A 16,549-nucleotide genomic window follows, 5' to 3' on the forward strand; every position below is an offset into this window, starting at 1 on the left:
TAGAACACTGTAATTGGCGATAGGCTTTCACTTGGGTAAAAGGTCATTGGCAATTCCTCACGCAGCCGCTTCAGAGGGCTGCCGAAATTTCCTCAGCTCCACCATCGACAAGGACATGCCATGCTCCTGGTTTGCGACTGATTCAGCAACCCACGCATTGCATAATCTGCTTCGCACCCAGGGGAAGGCCACGACTCTCCGCAATTCATGTGTTGCCAATCTGCATTAACTTAGAAACTATAACCATTCCCCTAAGGACGTTTTCACCCGTTCATATTTGTGTTTTCACAGCCCTCAGCATAGCATCTCAACATGAGCTCGGCGGGATTTGTTTCTGAGAGCAACAAAGACATGTGTTGGCACTGCTTCGTCCAGAGATTGGAGCACTGGGAGAAATTAGAGATCCTGGTTCCCCTTCAACACTCATATCCTTCCTTCACTGATGAAATCTCCAATGACGATCTTCACCCTTATTTTCAGACGGATTGTGCACAGTATGCAAAAAATGTTCGGTTAGTTATAGGGGAGGAGATCCTTAGGCCGCTCCTGCATAGCCTCATATACCCCTATCAACTAGTTGTCTCCATAGGCCATGGATTTACTGCAATCAGACCAGGAAGTGTTGATTCTCATCACATGTTATAGAGCTCCGTTTACGTTCCACCAACGCTGCTTTGTTCGTATCTCAGGTTTGGTAAGTCGCTTTTGGCAGGTCGCGTGAATGACATGTATAACAAGTACAACTACAAAAAATGCTGTTCAAAATTGCAAATTTAAAAAAAGATTATAATCTCAGATTCCCAGTCTCCAAAATCTTGGAAAAAACAACAAGAGCAAAGAGTATAACAGCTACGATAAATTCGGTAAGGAACAGTTCCATATCTAAATATAGTTAAAAATGAGGCAGCTACACTCTTAGAAATTTTGTAACCATTTCTCTGTAATGTTAGGCCAACTTATTTGCAGATTCACTATTTTCAAATCAGCAGTGACCATTTGAATTTCTATTTGCAGGTGAAGAGAATTTGGACATTGACTCTTGTGGTTACTAAGCATATACGGTATATCAAATCAATAAAATTCAACATATATAATTTTGGTACTATTGTTGCCTATGATAAGTTCAATTCTTGAAATAAATTTGGGACATAGACATGTCAGTTACTTCTCATTGTTATTGTCTAATTGGAAACAAAAAAGATTTGGTCTAGATGTCCAAACCAAAGCTGCAATCATTGTTTCAAAGAAATGGGTTACGAAACATGCTCTTTGAAGACCGTCAAACCCTGCCCCAATTAAAAATAATGCAGTGAAATATTGTAGTTGAACTTATTTTATTAAAATCCTTGTATGAGCTAGCTAAGATCTCATTTCTTTTATATGCTTTACTGGTTATAGTATTACTAGGAAAGTTTGAAATATATTGTAGTACAAAAGCAATGTATATTGAAAAAATAAGTGTGGAGTTTTTCTACAGTGGTTTCATTTGCATCTGTATTTTGCTTCTTCTTTGCAGAGAGAAACTCCGATGTTTTTTTCATAGATTATTCAAGGCACAAAAAAGGTAGATACTTTCTTTTATTTAATTTTTGTTCATAATTATTTTAAGGTAGATACTTTCTTTTATTTAATTTTTGTTCATAATTATTTTAATGCTTCTAAGAGTTAATGATAAAGAGCAATGGTCCAATATTGGTCTAAGAAATTTTGAAATTCTCTACTTTAAACATATGTGCAAGACAAAAATAGTGATAAAATTGCAAATCATTTAGAACTTGTTTGTTACAATATATGCTATTGAGAAACATTCTCCTAAAGCAGTCTGTTACAATGGTGGTAATATTGTAACGATTTGGAAAACCATTTGAGATTTAGACCATTTAAATTTCATATTGATTACATTTCAAGATTCCCATATCTGAAAACCTCTCACAACCTCACACAGTTTCGAAAAGCTTCCTACCATTAAAGTGAGAGAGTGTGAGGCCAAGGATGATAAATTAATATCAATAAAATTTCATTCTAATAGACACCACTTTTTTCACGAAAGTCTAATATTTGTTTCATATAAATTAATATCAATAAAATTTCACAAATAGTTAGCATTTTAAAATTAGTGGGGCTCTAAGAATTGGGTAACTTTTTTCCTCTTTATCTCTTTTCTAAGAGCTAGGTAACTTTTCTCTCTTTTCGTCTTTTTTAAGTGATAGGATTGGATAACCTTTCTCTCTCTTTCTCTCTTTTTCAAGTGATGCTATTGCTATTTCTATAGAATGTAGGAAAGGGGCCCAGTTTGGGCATTTCTATTCCTCTTTGTTTGTAAAGGGAAATGGGGAAATGGATACAACTATAGAATAAGCTATAATGAACAATACTATTTGTTCATATATGAGTTTATTTAAAGTATTTGACATATTCTCATAACTATCGACTATACACTTGTACCTGTACTTGATACAAGCACTAGTATTACCTTTGCTACTCAGAGAAAACAAATTTTCATTCACCACAAATGATTCTCAATTTCAAAGTATCTTCATCTAGTATGCATTGCAACTTTTCAAGAAAGAACTCATACACATTTTCTTATATAGATCTCGAGCTAGAAACATGTTGGAGTTGGTTCCAACCAACTATCTACAGTTAGTTTCCCTCAGTACTTAGTTTTTCAATTATCATTTTCTATTACAAAGTCTTATTAACAATTTGTTGATGGTTTGTACAGATGGACAAACTAAAATTGGTTTGTGTAGTGACCCTATCTAATAGGCCACTAAACAAACCCTAAATGTAATACACTGCTAAAATATATTGCTGAAATAAGAAATAATAGTGCCAATGTATTCATTCAATGAAAACCAAATATTTTCACAAATGATATGGCAATTTTCAGCACCGAAACATTATGACATGGCACATTACAGACAAACCCTAACTGGCTATATACAATTGAGAACTTGTTACAACTACAAATTGAAATGAAGAACCTGGATTGATCAGATACTAGAGATTGACCGCTGAAGATGATATGGTGAAAGTGCAACTCCACTTGAAACTCCAAACCAGAAATTAAGCACAAGTGAAAGGACTGAAATATCCTTCCCACAGCTGCAATAATTTAGGTGATCTTTCACACCCTCAAAATTGCATACCAATTGAGAGTTTTCGTTCTCAATGGCCAATTGTGACTACTTGCAGAAACCTTAGGCTCCACAATGCACATTAGCAAAAATCAATAATAAATCTCGATGATAGGCAATGAGCCCTCAATGCCTATTTATTCTTTTTTTCTCGATATGTCGGCCTCCTTTTTAATTTTTTTTCTGCTTCTTCCGAAAACCTCTAGAAGATTGTTTTATTTAATGACTTAATAAAATATATCACTTTATTAAGTTAATTAAATATAAAATTACCTTGTAAATATATAACTCCTCCAAAAATGGAACATTATAGTTTGTCAGTTATGAAACTCAACAACCATATCTACTGACAACAGTTCACATGAATTTTTAATGGAGACACTCTTATTATGCCATCATTAATCCTCTAAATACAAAATATGAGGAATTCAAACTATGCGATTTTGTTATCTCTGATGTATTATGTTACATGTCATCAATTCTATGAAAAACAACAAAATATATGATAAATAGTTACCAAATCATGAAGAGTTTAATTATATTTGAAAGGATTCCATGCTATGCCATCGGTAAAACTATTATCATGTCTTAGACAATCAAATAACATTTCAAAGTTTTATTATCATGTCTTAAACAATCAAATAACATTTCAAAACTTATAGATGTCCGTGATATAAGAATTAATGATTCTTAGACATGTTTTAATATTCTAGAATTCATTAATGCCCATTATTGACTGGGAATGATTATGGCCCGTGTGTAAGATGTTAAACTTCCAATAATGTGCATCACCCTTCTCCATCATTCTAAACACTGGGTTGCATATGTTTGAACTTCTCGTTAGTTACCACCGTATTTGGATATGACATGATAACACTCTTTCAATGTTTGATATGGCTCATGATAATTGCTAGGAAGATTGAAGTCACATTAGTATGCCATACATATCTAAGAAAACAAATGAATCTAGAAAAAAAGAGAGTTGTGGTACAACTTGAGTTTCTACCTTTGTGATAAAAGGAGAGGTTTTGCTCAATGTTAAATATTTGACAATTACACATGTTAATATAGACAAAATTGGGAGCAATTGGAATGTTATGTTAGAAATGTTTCATTGAATCATAGTATGTAGTATTATGTTTCATTGAATCATTATTTGTTATGTGAAATAGTCCACATGACAATTTTGTGCCTTCACACAAGTATAAATTCATGTATATTACAAAGCGTTGAACATCAACAAAATAGGAAATATAAAAAATATAACATAAGTGTTCTAGAAAACAAAGAAATGACGATTGAATATGTGGAGCTAGAAATAAGTGAGATCAAGCTATGGCTCAAGGAAGGGGATAAAAACACGAAGTTCTTCCATACTTCTACAAAACAAAGACAAGCATCAAACACCATCTCTATTCAAGATGCAAAATCAGGTAATTTAATTTCAGATCTTTTTGGCATCTAGTACGAGGGTGTAAGATTATTCAAACAGTTTCTTGATTCCCCTCTATTGCCAACCCCAAACCAAGCACAAATTAATGAATATCTAGATAATATGCCTACATTGATATCTGATCATGACAAATTTTCACGCAAGGCCCCTTTTAGTATGGTTGAGATAAAACATGTGGTCTTTTCTCTTTCACCTGATGAGGCCCCAGTGCCTAACAAATTTCCAACCCTCTTCTACCAAAAATATTGGGATGTTATTGCAAAGGATTTACTGTCAGCAGTGGAATATTCTAAAAAATGAAAAGATATGTTGAGAAATTTCAACACCACAAATATTGCTCACATACCTAAAATCAAGAACCCTAGAACTTTTGTAGATGTTTGCCCAATCTTATAGTGTAATACAATCTACAAAATATTGATGAAGGCTATATACATGAGATTGCATCAATTAGTTTACAGCATTATATCTTTGAAGCAAGGTGGTTTTGTACTAGGAAGAGAAACAATGGAAGGTGCATTGGTAGCACATGAGGTATTACACTCTACAAATAGTAGAAAATTACCACATTTTGTCATAAAAATTAATATAATGAAGGAATATGAAAAAGTGAATTGGGACTTTTTGTTTAAAGTTCTAGAAAAAATTGGCTTCTCAAAAAATTGATGAAAATGGGTTAGGGCTTGCATATTTGGTGCTTGATTTTCAATCATCATAAATAGAACTTCAACAAGCTTTTCCTCCTCATCATAGGGGGTTAGGTAGGGGACCCATTGTCTCCAATTCTATTTATTATCATGGATGAGGATCTTAATGGCATTATAATGAAATAACATGAGTATGGATTGTGGAGGGGGGCCCAAATTGTTGGCACGAGTATTTTGGTTACACACTCTTTATTTTCTAGTGACACATTATTTTTTGGTAAGGCATCCCTCCTAGAAGAAAGGAAAATTAAGAGGAAATTGGAATTATACACTTCGGATTTTGGACATGAGCAGGTAAATGTTCAAAAATCTAAACTTTAATTGTTGAATGTAAATGATGCCCTTGCTACTTCAATTGTTAACATCTTGGGCATTCCATTTTTTGTTGGGGCGAATAAGTCAATTTATTTGTCTGCTATCATTGAAAGAATTAAGAATAGAGTTTCGGCTTGGAAAGATAGGTGGTTGTTCTTATCTAGAAAGATATGGTCAATTTGATCAGTCTTAGCCACAATCCCTAATTATTATCTAGTTATTCTAAAAGCTCCTATAATAGTGATTGATCAAATTGAAAAACTAATCAGAGATTTTTTTATAAAAAGGTAATCTCTTGGAGGACAAAGAGATACATCTTAAAGGCTTTAGGTTGGGGGGGGGGGGGGAGGAGGGGTGGACCTTCATGATTTGAGTAAAAGGAATAAGGCATTTGGTGGAAAACTAGTTTGGCAATTATATTTAAAACACAACATCAAGTTTAAATCATGCATCAATAGTACTTAGACAATGGGGACCCTGCACATGTTTTCACAACGGATTTAAGGTACTATCTTGGAATGGAAAACCTCCTCTAGCACAAATGCCTTCATTTTAGGATATGAATATTGTCGTGATAGCATTGGGGTGGGGGGGGGGGGAGGGGGCATAAATTGATCCATTATGTTAGTATTATTGGATTATTGGTATTTACTCAAGAAAAGTCATTTGGAAGGATCCTTCATACCTACCTCTAGATGAGTGCCAAAGGGTTCATTTGAAGTAGCTTCTTGCTGATTGTGAATTTTTCTTCTTAAAGAAGAAGGATGTCCTTAGATTGTCTCCAAAAAAGAATGACTAGAATAGTATCAAGGAAGGCTATGCAACTATGCAACATATTGAGAATATGAGGCCCACATCTAGAGCTTTCACCATGTGTTGGAACAATGTAGTGCTACCCAAAGAAGGGTGTTTTTCTTGGTTAGCACTAAGGAAGCATATTATTACAAGTGATAAATTAACCATGCTCCAAATAACACAAACTTTCAATTATGTTCTTTGTAGTGAAGAAATTGAATCAGTTGGTCACCTCTTGTTGAATTCCTCATTTGCCATGCAATGTTGGCATTTTGTTCTTTCAAAACTAAGCTACTGTATGTCACTACCTAATACCTTATGGGCTCTACATCAATCATGGCCAGTTTTGTTTTTTGATTCTTTGTATCATAGTATTTAGAAACATGCTCCTGCAACTCTTGCATGGGCATTATGGTGGGAGCAAAATTGATGCATATTCAAACATGAATATTCTTCTTTGAGCCAAGTTCAAGGATGACTTGAGGTAAATATTATGGAGATGGTGAATGCAACCTTGTTTAAGAAAATATGCAATCATTTTTTTCTCCTTGGGATGGAAAAATGTTGAAAACATGGAAAGGGTTAGATATCCCAATGAATACAATTCCTAATCCTAATGGTCATTGGTTGGTAGATAGAGCAACTATAAAATGAAGTCCTCTTGAACATGGCTTTTGTAAAGTTAACTTTAATGGTTCTTTGTGTGGTAACCTAGGTCCATCTAGAATTGGGGTTTACATAAGGGATCATGATGGGATCATAATTTTGCTGAGGTGCAAGCGTTGGTAGAAGGAATGACTTTGGAAAAACAAGGTGGTTTCACAAAAGTGCACATTGAGGGTGATTCTCTAACTATTGTTAATGCTTGCATCACCAAAAAATTACTAAATTGGAGGATTTCATACATAATGGATTGTATTTGGAAACTTATTGGCTCCTTTAGTGAATGTAGAATATCTCATGTCTACCGAATGTACACTCAAAATGTGTCACACTCTAATTCTATCCAAGTGATTCCATGAGATCAGAATGCTTGGATGTCAGCTTAGAGTTCCCTATCCACAGAGTACAAGAAAGTATGTTTCAAGTATATGAGGGCTCTCAGATGAGCCTTAGAGATAGTTTTGTTGCTAGTAAACCATGCAACAGGAGGTTTCATTGAGACAAGATGCAAGAATGCAAGTGTCCACAAAGGGATTCCTCAATTATGCAATACAAGTATGAATCTACAGTAGAATGAAGTGAACAAATGCAACTAGATTTAGTAAATGAAAGTATTACAAACTAGCCTAGTTATGCTATGTGAGCTAGATTATAGTAAAAGAAAATTAAGCCATTATGAAATATGATTCTAAGCTAAAATGATATGGATGCTAGAAAGTATACAAGAAGTAGAAATTATCCACAAAAGCTCTCAAGAATTTGAATGGTAAACCTATAGCATAACAATACTCAAGAGTGTGGATCCTTTGAGAAGGGAAAAAACCTTTCTTTTAAAGATGTACGAATGGTGGAGATCAAGATCAAATGATGAATGATCAAGGGTGGAGTTTGAAAATGGAATTGATCAATGTGCACACACAAGTCAACGAATAAACAAAGAGTTGACTTTGCATGTGAGACAAAAAGAGTCTTTTCCTTTAATTTGCAAAATAGAAATAAGACTTTATGTGTGCATATTGAGTGGGTTAGAAGAATGGGGTCTTTTATTTAATTAAAAGGGGACATGTTCTTTTAATGAAATAATGAACTTACGATAGTATAGTCAAACTATAGGATATAATCAAATTAATTAATTTTTAGCAATTTGGCCTAGGTAAATGATTAATTAATTTAGCCAAATGATGAGAAGGGGGCTAATAGTCTAGAAAGCCATTTTTAGGTGATTACATTTCCGCTCTTTGACTAATGTGTGATCGATCTAGGAACACATTATGTCAAAGAAAGTAGAAGCCAAATAGGCAACAATAGATAGAGATATCTGATTTTGAAGAATGAAATGTAGAAAGAGATGGCAAATCCTAAATGTACAACCTAATAGTGGTAGTACTAAACACTAGGAAAGAGATGATGTCATAACTCAAGAAGAATGCTAACACCAAGCAAAGTAGATAGATTGAGAGCAAATGACAAGATCGAACATATGCTCTTGAGAAATAGATAACTATAGCAAGTGATGATAGAGTATTTTTGCCCCCTTGGGATCAAAATCAAAATGAGGTAAAGGGGATGTAGAAACAAGCTATATATGAGTAAATCAAGATACATCAATGTCCAAGGTGACAAATAAATGATTAGAAACAAAGAGTCACAATGAGGAAATGATAGAATGCCCCAGTTTGACCAAAGTTGACCACAATGGGTAAAGTATGAAAATTAGGTCAAATCAAGTTAGAAAGATAATGTAGACATGAAAATGTGAATTGGAGTAGATATTAAGTCTAGAAACAATGAAGACATGAAGAAATGAAGATGCCCCAGCAAAGATTCGAAGATTAGACCTCAAGAGGTTAGCTAACTGCATAGAAGAAGGTAGAATTTTGAAATACAACTTTGACTATCAAGATGAACTAGGATTTTAATTTCAATCCTGAAAATGATCTAGGACATCGAAATTAGCTAGGGGTGTAGTTTTTGTAGAATTCTAAGGAGTTTGAAAAATGAGCCAAAATGAGGTCTAAAGGCTATATAAGGGAGTCCAAGTGTCATTTTCAATTCATTTGTCTTTTGTGATTTTGAGAGCTTTTGAGTGGTCTAGAGACACAAAAATGGCTTTAGTGAACATTCTAATCTATAATCACCATTTTGAGCACAACTAGTTGCACAACTGGCTACTTGGCTACAAGGCATCGATAAGTCATCAATATTTTGATGCTGTTTGGTGCATTTTTTGCCCTTTTTTTTGTACATTTTAGGGGTTTAAACATGGAATATCATGTGATATTTCAAAATTATTGCATGAGTACATTGATAAATATCACATGATGTTTTTGCATAAGAAATTGTATTGCACACTTTGCAAAACTATGTCATATTGGCCATACCCAAATCTCACACGAGCTGGTACAAAATATCACTAGAGAAAAAAATATCACCTGAGTATAATAAAAAACATTGCATGATACTTTATCAACAAAAAGTATCACCTATATATAGCAAGAAGTATCACACAACCTATTTGTTGAGTATTTTGAGCTATATTTGGTATGTTTGATCATTTTTTAAACATTGCTAATGTTTTCTTGACCTTGTTTGACAGATTATGTTTTCAACACTTCACATTAGGGCTCCAAAAGTGGCAGAATTGTATGTTTTAGATCATCTTACTAATGATGAGAGAGCCACCATATCGAGTATAGGGTTGAAGTGGGTTACAAGGATACCCCACATATGGGCGAATCATGGGTTGTTGACTGTGCTAGCTAAGTGATGGCATAGCAAGCACAACACCTTTCACCTACCTATTGGAGAGGTGATAATCACATTGGAGGATGTATATCGCATCCTTCGAGTACCATGTTACAGTGATCCAGTGAGTTCTATGTTTGATTTCTCTTTTGTGTTCTCAGTTCCTAATATCTATGCGAGGCATACTAATGTGAGGTTTTGTTATATTTCATAGTTTTATTATGATCAGACCCTAACAGAGGGGCAAGTAGTTGTGTAGGACATGTTCTATGATGTCACCATTTTAGACTTCCATTTGAGTTGGTAGTGGCTTATAGATGAGTATGGTGATGAGTACCCACTGTAGTGTCTACTATGTTTGTTGGTTGCTCAAGCTCTAGTTATCGATAGGAGCTAGAAGGGCTTCCTGCTGGGATGGGGCAGGTTGGTAGAAGATTTGATTGGGTAGCTGTGGAGGATGGTATGGGGACCAATGATCCTCACAGATATGTATCATGAGTTGCACAAGGTTGTATCTCATGATGAGCATTCTTGGGCATGCCGAGTAGTGTTGGCTCAGATATGGACATGGGAGCACATTGTCCTCATTTGAATGTAGGTCTAGTCATGAGAGCACAACCAACCCTTTATCTTTAGATATACAAGGTTCATACCATAGAGCCATAGTGGATATGTCACTTATCATTGATAGGTTTTGGATGAGATTACCTCTTTTATGTGGTGGCCATACTGATAGTGCCACAGATGGTCTGACTCTTGTGAGTTAGAGTACATGCATTATAGTTGACCACTGGTTAGGAGGCATTTAGACATAGTTGAGTAATTTGTGATCACCTAAGTGTGGTGATAGTTTGTGGAGTGGTAGGTGGTCTTAGTAGCGACTACTACTTATGCATGGTACCATGGGGAGGAGGTAGATAGATGGCTACCTATGCTAGATTATCAAACAACCCTTCAAGAGATAATAACCTTGGTGCGTGAGTCTTGGGATTATAGGTCAAAGGTAGCAGATGCAAGTGCAAATCCAACATATACACACACACACACACACACACACACACACACACACACGAGATGTAGAGGCATCCATTCCAAAAGTTTTCCCAAACAGATGCCCCACTTACAGCACCAGGAAAGGGGGAGATGGAGGAGATGGTGGCAAAGGCAGAGGCAAAGGTAGATGGATGGAGGTCGGGAGTAATTTTTGAGTTGGGAGGAGGCAGTCATGGGCCCAAGCCATGAGGGAGGAGGAGGAGCATCCAATGAGATGCATGAGAGATGAGTGAATGGAGGTACAAGTGGAGCAACCAGCTAGAGGAGATGATGAATGAGATGCTAGGTTACGGGCTATTGTGGCAGAGTTACAATTAGCTTGAGTGACTATCATTATGTGAGACCGATAGTTGGTGGATGCGCGGGCAGAGGCATATAGGTGAGAGTGAGCTCTAAGAGATGATTTAGTAGAGGCTTGACAAGAGGTAGAGTGATAGAAAGCTAGTGCAACCTACTATCATATGTATACATTGCTATAGTTCCTATAGATTAACAAATACCTATGTACTCAGAGAGGGATGGTAGATTGGATCAGCCACCATTGAGTGCACCAGTGGCTCCTCCCCCGACACAATTGACTCATGAGGGGGGAAGTTAGTCTTAGGTCTAGGCTGATCTATCATGCTAGTTTTTGCTTGTACCCCATGTATTTTAAGACAGATATCTAGATTTTGAATCTCACATTGGATATGCATTATGACATATTTTGATATATATGAGATACTAGATTTGATCAATAGTCTTCTGCACTTGTCTCATTTTGATGGATGTTTCAGCATTTTATGTTTACATGTGATGTTTTAGTTTCTTGCTCATGTATGTGATGTTTTATACTTATGTTGATATGCTTATGGATCTCTCTCATGCATGATGTTTAGCTCTCATGTGTATGATATAGACTTATATTTTGAAAAATGTAACACTTGGATAGATTACATGTGATTTTTAGATTAACCCCTTGTGATGATAGGATAGTAAAGAGACAAAGCAAACGATCAAGAAGATGAAAAGAAATGATCAAAAAGAAAGAAAAGAAGGTATGAAAGTAGTTAGTCGACAATGTCTAAAAGAGATGAAGAAAGAGCTCTCCCCATATGTAGGAATGGGGTAAGCTAGAAAATGAACCTATAATGCAAACTAATATGAAAAGTGGTTTACCAGCAAGGAACACATAAAATTTAGACTCTATTTTCATCAATGAGCATTTATTGGGGACATCATTGGATCATACAACCATCACTAGTATAACTATGAGGATATGAATATGATCGATATTAGATAGGAATGTGGAAATCCAATCTAAGCATCAAAGACATGTAAGTCAAGATGGCTATGCTATTAGATTCCCTAAGTTTAATATAGCAAGATAACACTTGTATCAAGGCATAAGTGCTAGGATAACCCCCACATGTGGTGTTGCAAAAATAGTCAAGGATGATATGTTGTAAGTCAAAGTGTCAAGTAGGACAAGCATGAATTCTCTAAACACATTGGACTAACAAACTATACCCACAAGCAGAAAGCAAGTAAACATGCCCCATGCCCCTAGTCTTCTAGTTCATGACATCCTAGAAAGACTATTAGGGAGAGAACACATAGGAAAGAAATCATCATAGAGAACACACAAAGAAGATAAAGTTCATCATAGCTAATTCATTTTAATGTTTAAGTGTGTGTGTGTGTGTGTGTGTGTGTGTGTGTAAGTTACTTAGCCATTTCTTCAAGACTTGATTTTGATAGGGAGAAATATTATGACATCCGTGACTGTAGGTAAACTATCTAAAAAGTGTTGAGAAACACTTGATGTCAAGAGGGGTAGTGTTGGGAAATATTTTTTTGTGAGTTGCCAAAGAAACCCTAATGCACAAGGAGACCTCAATAGGCTAAGCAATTGTTCCCTTGAGACAAGGATAAGGAACAATTTCAAGCTAGGAAATGTGTTGTAGAGTGAATGATTGAGACTGATAGACATAGGTGCAAGGGTCTCAAGTAGCACCTGTTTTCAGGTTTTCACAACTTGGGAAACTTTTTTAGGGATTTTTTTTTTTTTGTATTTTTTGATTTTTTTTTTGATGCATCAAAGCGCCTATTGCTAGGTTTTCACTAAGATGATCATTTTTCAAGACATTTTCTAATTTTTAGGATTTTTTTAGGATTAATAGATATGTACAAATAGTTGAGCTATGAGCTTTAAGCATAAAACTTCTTTAGATGTAAGAAATTGATAGGCTCCACTAGTTTTTCCCCTTCCAAAGTAGAAAGTTGATAAGCACCAGAGCCAAATGCTATTGCGATAATGTAAGGGCCCAACTAGTTAGGTTCAAACCTCCCTTTCTATTCTCTGTTCTGTTGATTTTTAGGGTTTTCTCTAAGCACAAGCTCACCCATTTGGAACTCATGGGGATGAACTTTCTTGTTGTAGGTAGTAAACATGCACTTCTTATAAGCCCTCATATGATCAAAAGTATCCTTGCGACATTAATCAAGAGTTTCTAGTTCCTGTACTCACATAGCCCTATGGTCTTCATCAATTATTAACTCATACAAGGAGACTCACAATGAGGGGATCTTTACTTCTAAGGTGAGGACAACCTCAGAGCCATAGACTAAAGAAAAAGGGGTGGCCCCTGTAGGAGTATGTACGGTAGTTCTATAGGCCCATAGTGCTAGATTAATCTATAAATGCCAATCCTTCCCTAATTTGTGAGCTATTCTATGCAAGAGTTTTAGCAATGTTTTATTAGAGACCTTAGCTTGGCCATTCCCTTTAGGGTAGTAGATTGATGACCAATGTTGTTTGATAAATTTCTTGCACAACTTTTTGAGGTCCTTGTTCTTTAATTGTCCTCCATTATCAGTAATAATAGAGTAAGCAATGCTATAGTGACAAATGATGTAGTTGAGTATAAACAGGGTAACATGCTTTCTTGTAGCAGTAGATAGTGGCACAACCTCAACCCATTTGGTGAAATATTCAATTGTTTTGATAATTGACTTGTGCCACTAGATGATCTTGGATGAAATTTTCCTACCAAGTCAAAAGCCCATTGCTAAAATGGCCAGTATGTCATAAAGGGTATAAGCTCACATCCATGAGAATGAATCAAGTTTCCATGAAGTTGACATTTCTTACAAGACTTAGCATAATGAACGATGTTATCTTGCATGGTTGGCTAGTAATAACACACTCTACATAATTTATGAGAAAGTGAAAGGCCATTGGAATGTACCCCACAAATGTCATCATGGACTTCAACTTGTGCCTTTTTGGATTCTTCTAGCTCAAAACACCTAAGCAATGTTCCATCTAGAATCTTCCTATACAAGTCACCGGAGACCAAAATGTAATGTGAAGCATTTTGAAGGAGTTGACATTTTTGGTTGCATGTGAGGGTTTTAGGAATAACCTAATCACATAGGTAGGAGAAGATGGGAGCATAGCAGGATAATTCATGACCCACAGTGCATATCACATAGTTATTAGAGGAATCATAGGTAGGATGATGTAGTTCTTCCACTAGGAACTCAAATTGTGACTCATGTTCTTGCAACTAGAGGATAGATGCTAGAGTAGCCATAGCATCAACAACCTTGTTTTCTGCTCTAAAAATTTTCTAGAATGTCACAAATGTGAAATAGTTCCACAAAGCATCAATCAACTTCTTGTAAGGTAACAACTTGTTATCTTTAGTTTGATATTCATTGTTCACTTGATTTATGACAAGTTGGGAATCTCCATAGATGCGCAATTCAGTGATTCTTTATTAAAGAGCCATTTTAATCCCATTTGTTAAGGCCTCATATTCCAAAATATTGTTAGTGCAAGGGAATAAGAGTTTGTAGGATTTTGGGATTGTGTAACTATGAGGTGAAATAAATAGGATGCCTGCCCCAACCCCATTCTATGTATGAGAACCGTCAAAGAACATTTTCCAAGCTCTCTTAGTGATGTACATAATTGAGGCATACAAAAACTCAATCTACATAGGCATTATATCTTCTAGTGGAAAATCAACCAATTATTCAGCTATGGTCTATCACTTGATAGCTTTATACTCAACATATTGAATGTTAAATTCTGAAAGAATCATCATCCATTTAGCCAGGCGATCGGTAAGTGCATCTTTACTTAACAAGTATTTTAAGGGATCAAGTTTAGCAATAAGGTGAACTGTATGTGCCAACATATAATGACTGAGTTTTTGAGAAGAAAATACCACTACAAGACAAGCTTTCTCAATGTTGTTGTAGTTGATCTCATAGGCCACCAAAATGTGACTAATGTAGTATATAGCATGTTCTTTTCCAATCTCATCACTTTGTCCCAATAATGCTCCTAGAGAGGAATTTGTAGCTAAGCATACAAAATCAAAGGTTTTCCTAGTACGGTCACATCAATATTGGAGGTTTAGCCAAGTACCCTTTGATTTGTTCTAGACTTTGTTGGCAATATTTGTTCTAGATATAGGTAGAACCTTTATGCAAATTCCTGTTAAAAGATTGAGCTTATCAACTAATTGAGAAATGGATCTTCTAATGGATTGTAGACATTCTTGCAAACTTCTAAGTTGGCTGATACTTCTTAGAGGAGGCATTTCCATGATTGCTTGTACTTTTCTAGGATCAAACTCAATACCTTTTTTTGATATGATGTAGCCTAGCAGTTTTCCAAATGTGACACTAAAGGCACACTTTTTTGGATTTAGTCTAAGTTGAAATTGTTCCATATGATCCATTATCAAACTAAGGTCATGAAGATGTGTGTCTCATTTTTTAGATTTTTCTAGTGTGTCATCAACATAATGATGCAGGAGCATCTTGCATGGGAAAATTATTGGGAAAAAAAAAAAAATTGAAAAAAAAAAAAATTTGTGGAGGAGAGAGAAAGTGACGAAAATTAGAGGAGAAATAATAAAAAAATAAAAAAAAAGAGAAAAAGGAGAAAAGAAAGGAAAAAAGGAATTTCTATTTTCGAGGTGTATAGGTGGCATAATAGAAAAAAATAAAAAATAAATGGTTGTCATTCCATTTATCGAGGTGTGTGGGTAGAATTCTAGAAAGTTATGAATATTGTAGAAAGTTGTGGATATTGTAGAAGGTTATGGAAGTTGTAGAAGGTTGTGGAGGAATTCTAGAAGGTTGTGGATAAGTCATGCATGGGGTGGTAAGTGCCTATTTAAGCCAGGCATATGAGCATTTCTAAATCAAGCTCGAGGAGTAGAAGCTCAAGGAGAAGCTTGAGGAGTAGAAGCTCAAGGAGAAAGTTGAGTAGTGGAAGCTTGAGAAGGAAAAGCTCAAGAAGGTGAAATTTGGAAAGCTTGGAAGTCTTCAAGGTGTGAAAGAGAAGGAGGAAGTGAAGAGTGCATTTTCTTGAGTTTGTGGACAGAGTGCCGAATGTGAGGCAGTTTACAGCAGGATTGTGGTGGACTTGTGAGTGTGTAGACAGAGCATCGAATGTGAGGCAGTTTACGCTTGGATCTTGGATTAGGTTTGTGAGAAGAGCTAGTGACTGCGGTTTAGAAACAAGGAGGTTGCTTGGTGGCTTGTGAGCACAAGTTGAGATCTTGGAGGTTTCTACCAGAGTGTGGATTTGGACTAGCTTAGGCTTGGATTGGATCTTGAGAGATCTTGGAGACATGTTATTGTAATTGCTATTGGATTTTCAAGTATAATAAAAT

General features: G+C 35.6%; 1 pseudogene; it reads left to right on the top strand.

Moving 5' to 3' along the window:
• The first annotated feature begins 752 nt into the window (after window positions 1-752).
• LOC149567680 (pyruvate kinase isozyme G, chloroplastic-like) overlaps window positions 753-16,549 on the top strand; it is a 91,431-nt pseudogene continuing 75,634 nt past the window's right edge.

This window comes from Cupressus sempervirens, chromosome 3, assembly GCF_028749045.1.
Source record: "Cupressus sempervirens isolate cs-2001-9-10 chromosome 3, ASM2874904v1, whole genome shotgun sequence".
Taxonomy (NCBI): Eukaryota; Viridiplantae; Streptophyta; class Pinopsida; order Cupressales; family Cupressaceae; genus Cupressus; species Cupressus sempervirens.